At 46.4% G+C, this 11044-nt stretch overlaps 1 long non-coding RNA gene across 1 annotated transcript; it reads right to left on the reverse strand.

Annotated features, from left to right (window-relative positions):
- Positions 1 to 232: 232 nt before the first annotated feature.
- LOC115658058 lies at positions 233 to 7309 on the reverse strand. Its single transcript, XR_004002138.1, has 4 exons — positions 5447 to 7309; positions 5081 to 5148; positions 2921 to 3029; positions 233 to 1857 (listed from the first exon to the last, which is right to left on the reverse strand). It is a non-coding gene; the product is annotated as an uncharacterized LOC115658058 (long non-coding RNA).
- Positions 7310 to 11044: the final 3735 nt, after the last annotated feature.

Here is an 11044-nt window from a genome sequence, read left to right on the forward strand (position 1 = left end):
TGGTCCTTAATGGGCCATCAAGCAGGCTAGGCAGAGCTAACACCAACTTGTCTGGGATGTTTCCCAGAAGCCCAGCACAAGTTTGAAATACAGACAGTATAGAGCCAATACTTATAACTTCAATGACAAAATGATACATACATATAGACAGCATAATTATAACCAGCAACCCATAACCTGGTCTTAGACACCTTATATGACCCCCTTTACATAAGATCTGGTGCCACTACAGGACCTTGGTTGCAACCATGTTCCATATGGTCCCAGATTATATCAATAACGTCACATTAACCCATGTTTCTGCCATGACCCCTGTAAGGGTAGATGCTGGAGTCAGGAGACCCCAGCCACTGCCCTGTGATGGGTGTTCAACCCCCACATAATCCTGGCCCACAGGAGTGCCTGTTGACTGAGATCTGAGACTCTTTGCTCATCTGAAAATACTTCAGTACCGGTGCTTCTGGGATTGCGTCTTTTCATCCCCAGATGGTTTTTCCTCACTCATCCATGTGGTGCCACTTTGTCCTGTCCTCAGAGAACTGAGACAAATTTCCTAGGTGAATTCTCCTAGCTATATTGACATGGATCTCATTAAGCCCTTTGTAGTGGGGAGTCTCTCCACCACGGCCTCCCCATCTTGAGTGCTGTTGTGAGGCCTGTTTCCTCCCTGAGTTTCTATCCTTGTCTCATCACTTCTCTGCTAAGGCCCCAATCCTGCAAACACACTCTTATTGAAGTACGTGAGGCCTCACGTTGAAGTCCAAGTCCCATCCTTCAGTTACACCCATGGGAAATGTTTGAAGGACTGGGCTCCAGCACGGTCAGCCCCTGTCCCTTTCATTTGTCTGTGGGTTGTCAAACACTGGGAGGTGTGCTGGTGCCACAAGGCTTTAATCTAGCTGACACAGCTAACGGTGGTAGTGAAGATGCAGTGGAGCAGACATCAACACAGGCTGAGTACAGAGCCAGGGTACCAGGCAGGCCTTTATTGAGGTGGCCATCCCTGCTTTACTATTATTACCCACTCCAGCTAGATTAAAGCCAGCACAGGTATGCCAACCGGTGGGACAATCACACCTGGATTTGCTGTGTAGACATATGGAACTAGCACATGGGTGTTCGGCACATGATAACAGCCGCACAGGTAGGCGGTGAGCAATGAAATCCAACCGCTTTCTAATGCCTCTTCTTAAAGCTGAATGTACAGTTTACATGATCCTAAATTCACATTGCAATGAGCTAGGCTGTGTGTGTCCAGGATAATATCCTTTGCTCTTATATAGAGCTCATTGTCTGAAACGTGGTCTCAATCGTGCTTTCCAGAATGATGTTCAGATTAGCTTGGTCCCATCCATACTAGCAGCTGAACCCTGCCCAACACACAGTGGAGGGAGGGCAAGGAAGCTGATTTGGGGTCCTTTTCCAAGTGTAGACAGAGCCACAGTGGACTCTTGCTGCACCTGATCTAGTGTGAGCCGCAGAGACTGCTCATGATTAGTCTCTTCCGGTAGCAGGGAAGAGAGCTTCAGTGAGTAGATCAGGAGGCTTGCAAACATCAGGCCTACAAGAGGCTCTCTTGTTGCTCCAGCCTTCTCCCTTCTTTCCAGGGCAGACCCACTGAGGAAGACTCTGATGGCATCACGGTTTCCAAACCCCAACAAACAGTTTGGAATTCCTCCTTGGTTTTCCTCCCTGGTAAACTCTGTTTGCTTTTCCTTCAGAAGCCCATTTCCTGTATCGTGCTACTCCTGTCTGTAATGAAACCGCCAGCACATTTAGCAAGGAGCTTCGCAGCATCCTGAAGGCACTGTGTCCTTAAAACACAGACGTGGTCACTGCAAGGTCTCTCATTAGATCCTGAGGAGGGAGAGGCAATGCTTGAAATCGACACATTCATACCTCGGGTCACACTTGCAAAAAAAATCATCTGAAGTATTTCCCTGCTTTGAAGGAGGGCGTTTATCTCAGAGGCGGTAAAAGTTAAACACCTTGGATTTCTCAGAACGAAATCCAGTCTCTGAATCAAAGATGCCTTGTTTAAAAACAGAAGGGCCTTTTTCTTCCTTTGCCACCTGAAATATTATATGTTGGGGCTGATGGTTTTATTTCTTGAGAGTGATGGAGTAGAAAACATACACGGTAAATGAACTGGGGCTGGCGAGGGGGGCGTTTTATTTGGTTTGCATTTTATTTGTATAGTCTGCTCTGACAAGGAGGCTTCAGATCAAAATGCTGAAGATTTTTTTTTTAAAGGTGCCCCCAAAGCACTCCAAATACTGTAAAGGGAGAATCAGCAAAAAGGAATGATGCCCCTCCACACACCCCATTTCTTCAGAAGTAATTCACCCCCAAAGTCATCACAGCACATTTTTACCATGAGAATTTTCATGGCTGAAGCACAGTAGAGTGAAAAATTCACCTCTCTTTGGCAGCCTGAGCCAGATCCTCAGCTGGTGCAAACTGGCATTGCTCCACTGACATCAATGGGGCTACACCCATTTACACTAGCTGATGACCTGGCCCTTCAGCACTAAAAATAGAATGATTAAAATGGCACGTAATCATTCGATTGATTGATTGATCTCCACTCTTTTAGAGAGAGCACAATGCTCTGGGCCTGGCAGTGATCTGATACCATGTACAGTTGTGTGTTAGCATATTCCAAAAAGCCACAGTGAAAGCACACCGCTTTTCATCTACCCTCTGCTCTCAAGTGCAGTGCAGCTCTCGCCTCACTTAGTTGATGAGAGATCATTTGCGGAGCTTCCCAGCCAGCAAGACATTACAATCTTGAATGACAAGTGATTTAGGCAATTGATTCATAAAAGCTGCAGTCCTAATCTGTTACTCGTTACCTAGGACACTCGAGATGACATACACCCCTAATGAACAGAATATACTATGGGCTGCCTCCTTGTACCTCCATAAACACCACAGATGAGCCCTTGAGTCCTACTTCCACTCTGACAGTGTCTCCATCTGTGACCTCGAGAGTATCATAGCATTGATCTGTGCCTCGGTTTCCCCATCTGTAAAATGAGGATAATAGCACTGAGTCACCTGGAGTATCGTGAGGATTTCATTAGTTAATCCTGCCGCAGCAAGTGGAAGAGGGAAAGCATTCAGTAAGTGCTCAGCACTAGCATTCAGAGGAAGCCAGGAAAAACAGCTCTTTTTTTCACAACAGCTTTTCCAAAGGTACGGAACAGACAAACCAAGTGAGTTATTAGTGTTGTCCAAAAGTTACCCAAGCCCATTTGTTCACTGTGCCATGCTTAGTCTGGCAGGGTTAGCAGGAAACTCCTGGCCTAGCAGTCAAGCCTTCTGTTGTCTCTCAAATCACCATAGGAATGTAATGTAACGAACCAGCTAGAGAAAGAGTGGGCAGGTGCACCACGTCCTTTACTGGATAGAATCAGAACTATTCACCTGTGTGTCATAGGCACTGTACTGCTAACAGCCAGTGGAGATTCCACTTCAGACCAGTACCCAATCAAGTGCCACGTTTCCTGTCTTTCTTAATGTAAGAAAAAAATTTTAAACTGCCCTGCCCAGCATAACACGTGTGACACTGGCAGAGCAGGGGCCAGCTCATGCCAAAGTCCTCATGTCTCAATGGAGCCCTGACAGCCTCAGAGCTGGAATCAGCCAGCTCACCTGCCTACTAGTATTGTTAAAATAGGGGTTAGAATGATATGAAATTGTTTAGACTTTACTGAATGCTTATCAGTTGCTCCCTGCATTAATCTCACTCACAACATCTGTACTGTAAGGGGATATTTGAGCAGTTGTATTGTGAGCCTCTGTGACTATGTAAATCACCAGACAAGAAAGAGACATTAACTAGGGCTGATGGGCTGTGATGGGCTGATCTTTGACGGAAGGCGTTGGTAGGTGTCCTGCCCAGCAGGAAAGGTACAACGACACCAGACTATTGTGAGACAATAAAGAGGCCAAAAGACACTGGTTGTTCTGCCCTCCTGCTTGTGAAGATGAGTCATGCAAGTGAATTCCTCTTGTCGGCTGAATTTGAAGCTTTCTAGGCGCAAGCAAGAGGTCCCCAGTCCTTAGCCTGGGGTAGCCCTAATGGACAGAGAGAGCTTGCTGATTATAGAAGCTTCTATTACCTTTTGAAACTTAAGAATATAACTCATTTGTGTTTCTATGATTACCTGCTTTTACCTTGTAAATAACTCTCATTTCATTTTCCTACTTAATAAATCTGTACATAGTTTATTACAGGACTGGCTACAAGCCTTGTCTTTGGTGTAAGATCTAAGGTGCACTTGACTTGGGATAAGTGACCGGTTCTTTGGGACTTGGAGTGACCTGAATGTTGCTGTGATTCTTGGTGTAAAGGACCATCCATCACAGAGACAGGTACACCTGGGTGGTGAGACAGATCGGAGAACCCAAGGGGACCGTCTGTGATTCCACGTTAAGGCTGTTATGGTGCCTGAGGAATTTACACTTGGCACTTTGTTGGTGAAATCTAAGCATAGAACTCACAGCCAGTTTGGGGTTTGTGCCCTGCTACCTGGCAGTCTGCCCTGAGACTGGTATTCACGCTCTTAAGTCACTGCCGGCAGCATTACAATATGCTTAGAAGAGAACATAAAGCACCTACTGAAATGTCCAATGCTAAATCACATGGGAGTGAGTGAATTTCTTCCTGGCCCCAGCTGGTGATCCCCTTACGCCTTGCAGCATGAGAGCTGAGATTTCTTGTCATTTTGGGCTCTGTAACTCCAGAGGCTAATGTCAGTCACATAACTGTCTCATCCAGCTCTGAATCCTGAAAAGCATTTTGCTTCAGTTGGATGGTATGCATTGTTTTAACACCAAGGCCAGAGAGTCCAGAACGGAAACATACAGTTACAAAGGTAAGATCATGAAGCAGGTGGTTTTGCTAAGCACCTTGGTGCTAAGGAAGGTCACAGAACCCCTCTCGAGGACTCAGATGACTTTCTGAGTTCATCTCAGCAAATGGAAGGGTTGTGTTACAGCTACAGACGGGGCAGGAGATGAATGAGGGTGATTTATAATTCCCACTGCTCCCCCCTGCTTCACTTGGACTCACCTGTGGAAACTTGGCATATGACTTGCTGTCCCAAAGACATGCGTCATCTATTCCAAAGCAATGGCGTACTTGAAAAGGGAACCGAGATCAGGAAAGAAATACCACAGATAAAAAAAAAAAGAATTTGGAAAAATGTCACAAGCTCATCTCGACAGAGGGCCCTGGGGGCCCTAACCGAAGCTCCAGGGGACCAACCCCTGGGGGCCCTAACCCCAGTTCCAGGGGCCCAACCCCTGGGTCCCCTAACCGTAGCTCCAGGGGCCCAACCCCTGGGTTCCCTAACCCCAGCTCCAGGGGCCCAAAAAAGCCATGAAAACTCAGGGCTAACTGCAGCCCCCTCCTTTGCCCCTATGTTCTGTACCTCACCTGACAGTGACAGAAGACAGGCCATGAGCACTGGGTTATATACCCTGTGACACACAGTAGATTAGCTATTGTTCTCAATCCTTCACCGGCAGCAAATACTAGAAAGCTTCCTGTTATCATATTCCCCCTGGATTTGGCACTGGGGCGACCACTGCTGGAATACTCTGTCCAGTTCTGGTGTCCACATTTCAGGAAGGATGTTGATACAGTGGAGAGGGTTCAGAGAAGAGCCACAAGAATGATTAAAGAATTGGAAAACCTGCCTCGTAGTGAAAGACTCCAGAGGCTCAACCTGTTAAGTTTAACAAAGAGAAAGTTAAGGGGTGACTAGATCATAGTTTATGAGTACCTACAAGTGTAACAGAAGTTTGGTAATAGGGGGCTCTTTAATGTAGCAGACAGAGGTCTAACAAGGCTGGTAGCTGAAGCTAGACAAATTCAGACTAGAAATAAGCACCAATGGCAATTAACCACTGGAACAATTTACCAAGGGTCGTTGTGGATTCTCCACCATGGGCAATTTTTAAGCCAAGATGGCTGTTGATAGAATGAGAAGGAATTCAGGGAAGTCCTACAGCCTGTGTGATGCAGGAGGTCGGAGCTGATGATCGAAATGCTCCCTTCCGACCGGAGAAGCTATGCATGTGAATTACCCACAGGGAGTGCTGTCTCAGATCCTAGTCCTAGCAAGCTGGCGAAATTTTCTCACCATCACTAGAAAACATCCTTCTCTAAGGCCTCTGCCCAGCCTGGTGCCAGCTGGGGTGGAATGCGTGTGGTTGCCCTTCTTCTCTCAAAGACAAAGAAGCAGGACCATGGCCCTTTATTTCCGGGCTGGGGAATTCAGGGGCTGGGAATGAGATTTTGCCCGTAGTCACAGGTTCAGATTCAGCCCAGGTCAGCAGGACTAGTCAGTGGCACCTACATGCCCATCACAAACCCACTGCCACAACAGGCACTAGTTAGCTCCCTTGCTGGCAGGCTCAGAGGGGAGACTGAGGCTTAATGTGAATGGACCCTGAGCTAGTCTCTCAGCCTTAGATGGAGCCACGATGGCAGGCTGGCGTGGGGCAGCTGCCTCAGTCACTGCCCACATCATGTGGTACCTAAGCTTTGCTCCCTACACTTCACCAGCAATGAGAAAAGCTGCTGATGGTCTTTGCTTTTCTTCTCCTCTGCTGGAGATCATTAAAGCATCTGATGTAACAGCTCAGAAAGGCACCCAGATACACTGAAAGCAAATGAACACGAAACAAGCCTAGGCATGTCCACATACCCAGCCCACACTCTACAAACTAGGATTATTCATCCTGCATTTGCCCCTGAAACCCAGTAAGCGCAGGCATTTTACAGCAGCAAACTCCTTTCACTCCTCCTGAACCAGCTAACACTGTGCAGCATTGCAGGAATGCATCTCTTGACCTTGCTTTTCAGCCATAAGTGCACTAAGGTTTGAGCCTCCTGTGCAGCCCACGTGTGTGGACACAACTTGCACTTGTGCATGGGGGTATGCACTGGCTTGGAATCATGCTGAGCTGGTGTAAAGTGTATCTACACTGGAGGGTTGCTGCAGCACAGCTACTCTAGAAGCTAAAATCCCACTGAAGACAGGGCTGCAGTCCTGTGGGAACTCCCCCATGTTGCATGCAGCTGAGGTTCTGCTCTGTTCAGGGCACCCATGGTTGCAGTAGCTGGAGCTTCCCAGACCTCAGAAAAAGAACCTCAGCCCATTGCACAGCCCGCTCGCCTGTATTTTGTTTAGAGCCACATCCTGTTCCAGCTAAAGAAGAGACTGTTGCAGATGGCAATTCAGGTGCTTCGCTCTATGAATGAAGCAATTTCCTGTGCAGGGGACACTGTGCATGTGCGGCCTCTGGGCTGAAATAACTGTGTGTTCTCCTTCTACAGTTCTAACCGTCTGTGCGGTTTGTCTTGGTCTGATAAGAAGCTGCTTGGATCACCTAATGCAAGGTTTAGTTTAGCATAATATTTTGCTTTGCTGGCTCGACAAGTGCCCTGTCTAAATTGTATAACCATAAAAGACATGGGACTGGCATATTAGTGTTATTTGTATGACAGCAGTGCAGTGAACTCCCGATCAAGGCGCGAGATCCTGTTGTGCTAGGAGCTGTATCAACAAATTGAGACAGTTCCTGCAATCCAGGAAACAAAGAATTCCCAAAGATCTCTCTGGGGCCTGACTGCCTTTCGCCTCGAGATGACTAACATTAATGCACATGACATGAAATGCTCATGACATGACCACATATGCCCCGCTTGTGACAGGTTCAGTCACAGAGATCCTCTTGGGACTGTCGCCTGATGTGCTCAGATTACCTCTGAGCCCATTTTCCCTGCAGCTTGGGAGTTCCAGAACCCTGCCTTGTTGAGCCAGACTCACTAGCCTGCTGCAGGGTCTGTGCCCCCAAAGCTGCAGACTTAACTGAAAACAGCTCAGCAGCTTACCTGTCTCCAGCGCCCAATGGGATCCAAACCCCAAATAAATCCATTTTACTCTGTATAAAGCTTATACAGGGTAAACTCATAAATTGTCCGCCCTCTATAACACTGATAGAGAGATATGGACAGCTGTTTGCCCCCCCTCCCCAGGTATTAATACTTACTCTGGGTTAATTAATAAGTAAAAAGTGATTTTATTAAGTATAAAAGGCAGGATTTAAGTGGTTTCAAGTAAGAACAGAGAGAACAAAGTAAGTCACAAAGCAAAATAAAACAAAACACACAAGTCTAAGCCTAATACATCAAGAAACTGAATACAGGTAAATCTCACCCTCAGAGATGTTCCAATAAGCTTCTTTCACAGACTAGACTCCTTCCTAGTCTGGGCCCAATCCTTTCCCCTGGTACAGTCCTTGTTAGTTCCAGCAGACATCTCAGGTACTAAGCAGGGGTTTTCTCATGACTGGCAGCCCCATTTGTCCTGCTCCACCAGCTTTTATAGCTTTGGCACAAGGCAGGAATCTTTTGTCTGCGATTGCCCCACCCCCACCTCACCAGTGGAAAAGTACAAGGATTAAGATGGATTCCAGTATCATGTCACATGTCACTGTCAGACCCCAGCCTCCCTTCTTTCTGGGTTGGCCAACACGTACACAGGGAGGCTTGCAGGTAAATAAACCACTAACAACCGATTGTCCTACTCAACCAGAGCCCTCAAGCTTCTAAATCACCATTAATGGCCCACACTTTGCATAATTACAATAGGACCTCAGCGTTATACTTCGTATTTCTAGCTTCAGATACAAGAATGATACATGCATACAAATAAGAGGAATATATTCAGCAGGTTATAATCTTTGTTATGATACCTTACAAGAGATGTTTTGCATAAAGCATATTCCAGTTACATCATATTCACACTCATACGCATATTTCCATAAAACATTATGGAGCGCAACGTCACACGCCTGCTTCTTTATTATTTCTGAGAAATGAATAATATGCAATACCCGATGCTCTTTGGGAAGCTATAGAAGTACCCGGAGCATGCAGAAATCAGTGCAAACAAAGACACTAGATCAATGGTTCCCAAACTTTAACAACCTGTCAACCCCTTTCACTAAAATGTCAAGTCTCTTGAACCCCTTCCTAAAAATGAATATTTCCAGGGATTTTCTCCTTTACCTGAATATAAATTATAAAAGGAGTGATCTTGGAAATACAAAATTAGTTTTCATGACATGCTTATTACACACTATTTATTATTATTTATCATTATAGTATTTTTATTACATTATGAAAACAACAACACTCTTCCAAGATCTCACTTTCATAGCTTGTATCACTCTGAATAAGCCTGTTATAAGACAAGGCTCCTATGTTTCATCAAGGAGTATCAGACATGAAATAGCAGGAAGTGATTTAAGAAGCCAACTCAAAGAGTATCAGAGGGGGAGCCGTGTTAGTCTGGATCTGTAAAAGCAGCGAAGAGTCCTGTGGCACCTTATAGACTAACAGACGTTTTGGAGCATGAGATTTTGTGGGTGAATACCCACTTCATCGGATGCATGAGACTCAAAGAGTTCCTACTACACAAGCATTTAGGTCTTGAGCAGTCCAGGCAAACAATGCACTTTACAACAAAGCTTAAACTCGTTCTTCATAATAATTTAAAATCAACTCTAGCTGCCTATTTAATTTTAAAAACCGCAAAAATATCCACCTCCCTTTCCATTTCTTATAAGGAGTCTACTGCACTAGATGAAGTATAGTCAAAATAAGGATGCAATTGCTGCCCATAAAATGTAGGCTCTTGGGGAAATAGTTAAGGTGCAGATTTAGGAGACCTGCACCCCAGCTGTGCTGCGTGCACACAGGAATAGGGCAGGGAGTCTGTGACACTTGATCTAGGCCACAATGAAGTGAGTTTGGAGGGCTTTGTCTAGTCCCAGGTGGGCATCTGACCTCATCACTCCTTCACTTGGCAGGTCAGCACAATTGGCAGGAGCAGGGCATGCCTGGGATAGAGGGACTGTTGCAGGGCAGAATAACTGGAAGATCAGCAATGTGAAATCAGCTCAGCTCTAACCAATGCCATTTATCTCTCATTTCCAGGAGAGTTCAGATCCCTCCTCCCCCAGCTCCCACACCCCTCCACTAGCGCAAAAGACTTGCCCTTGAGATGCCACACTACTGGCATTGCACGGCCTGTAAGAGGATACTTTACATGTGACTTGCCGCAGAGCTACTTGGAACATATCTGAATTATCTGTGCTACTCCTCCAAAAGGAAGGCATTGCTCACTCCACTCCTGCGCTGGTGAGCCTAGGTCTGCAGTATTGTGCAAAGGTTTGCCGAGAAACTCAGCACTCAGACTTGCCAACTGTCCTGCTCTAACTGCCCCCAGTTTAAAACCCTCCTAAATGATTACAGTTCCTCAACCTCCTGCTAAGGCCTTTCTTACCACAGGGGTGGGGGTGGGGTGCCGTGGTTTCAACCATCAGTGGAACTGCACTGGGGCAAACCGCATAGGGCAGACAGGCCAAGCTGTGATTTGCACTGACTCAGTTTACCTTGCTTTCCAGTCCACTCTAGGCGTTTGCACTGAAGCTGTACCAGCGGCTGGCCACCAATGGCTAACACTGGGGCAACATCCATTCACCTCTGCCACGGTGCAGACAAAGCTGAAGGCTGGCAACGTTACATGGCCATGAGTTTGCATCCTGCAAAAGCTGCATCCTGCAAACATTTACCTCTGCAAGTAACTTTATTCTTGGGAGCAGCCACACTGAAGTCAATGGGCATGAGCAGCCAGGAGACCTATTTCAGTGCAGAAAGCTACTCTCATGAGTAAGGATTTGCGAGGTCGGGGTCTTCGGTAGATTTTCCTTTCAGCTTCCCTCTTAGTATCCTAATGACACAAACAGGACTATATGTTAATCCTCTGTGTTAAGAATCTTTGTTAACTAGCAAGGGGGAGTATGTGACATGCTTATTTTGTCCGCCTCCTGAGATATAAATTGATCTGGCCTGGGACTGAGCATCCGCAACTCCCATTGGTGTCCCTGGAGAATCAAGAGCACTCAGCACCAGGGAGGAGCGGGCCATAAAGGTTTATTAGCTTGCACAAGGGATATG

Source organism: Gopherus evgoodei, chromosome 9 (assembly GCF_007399415.2).
Source record: "Gopherus evgoodei ecotype Sinaloan lineage chromosome 9, rGopEvg1_v1.p, whole genome shotgun sequence".
NCBI classification, from domain to species: Eukaryota; Metazoa; Chordata; order Testudines; family Testudinidae; genus Gopherus; species Gopherus evgoodei.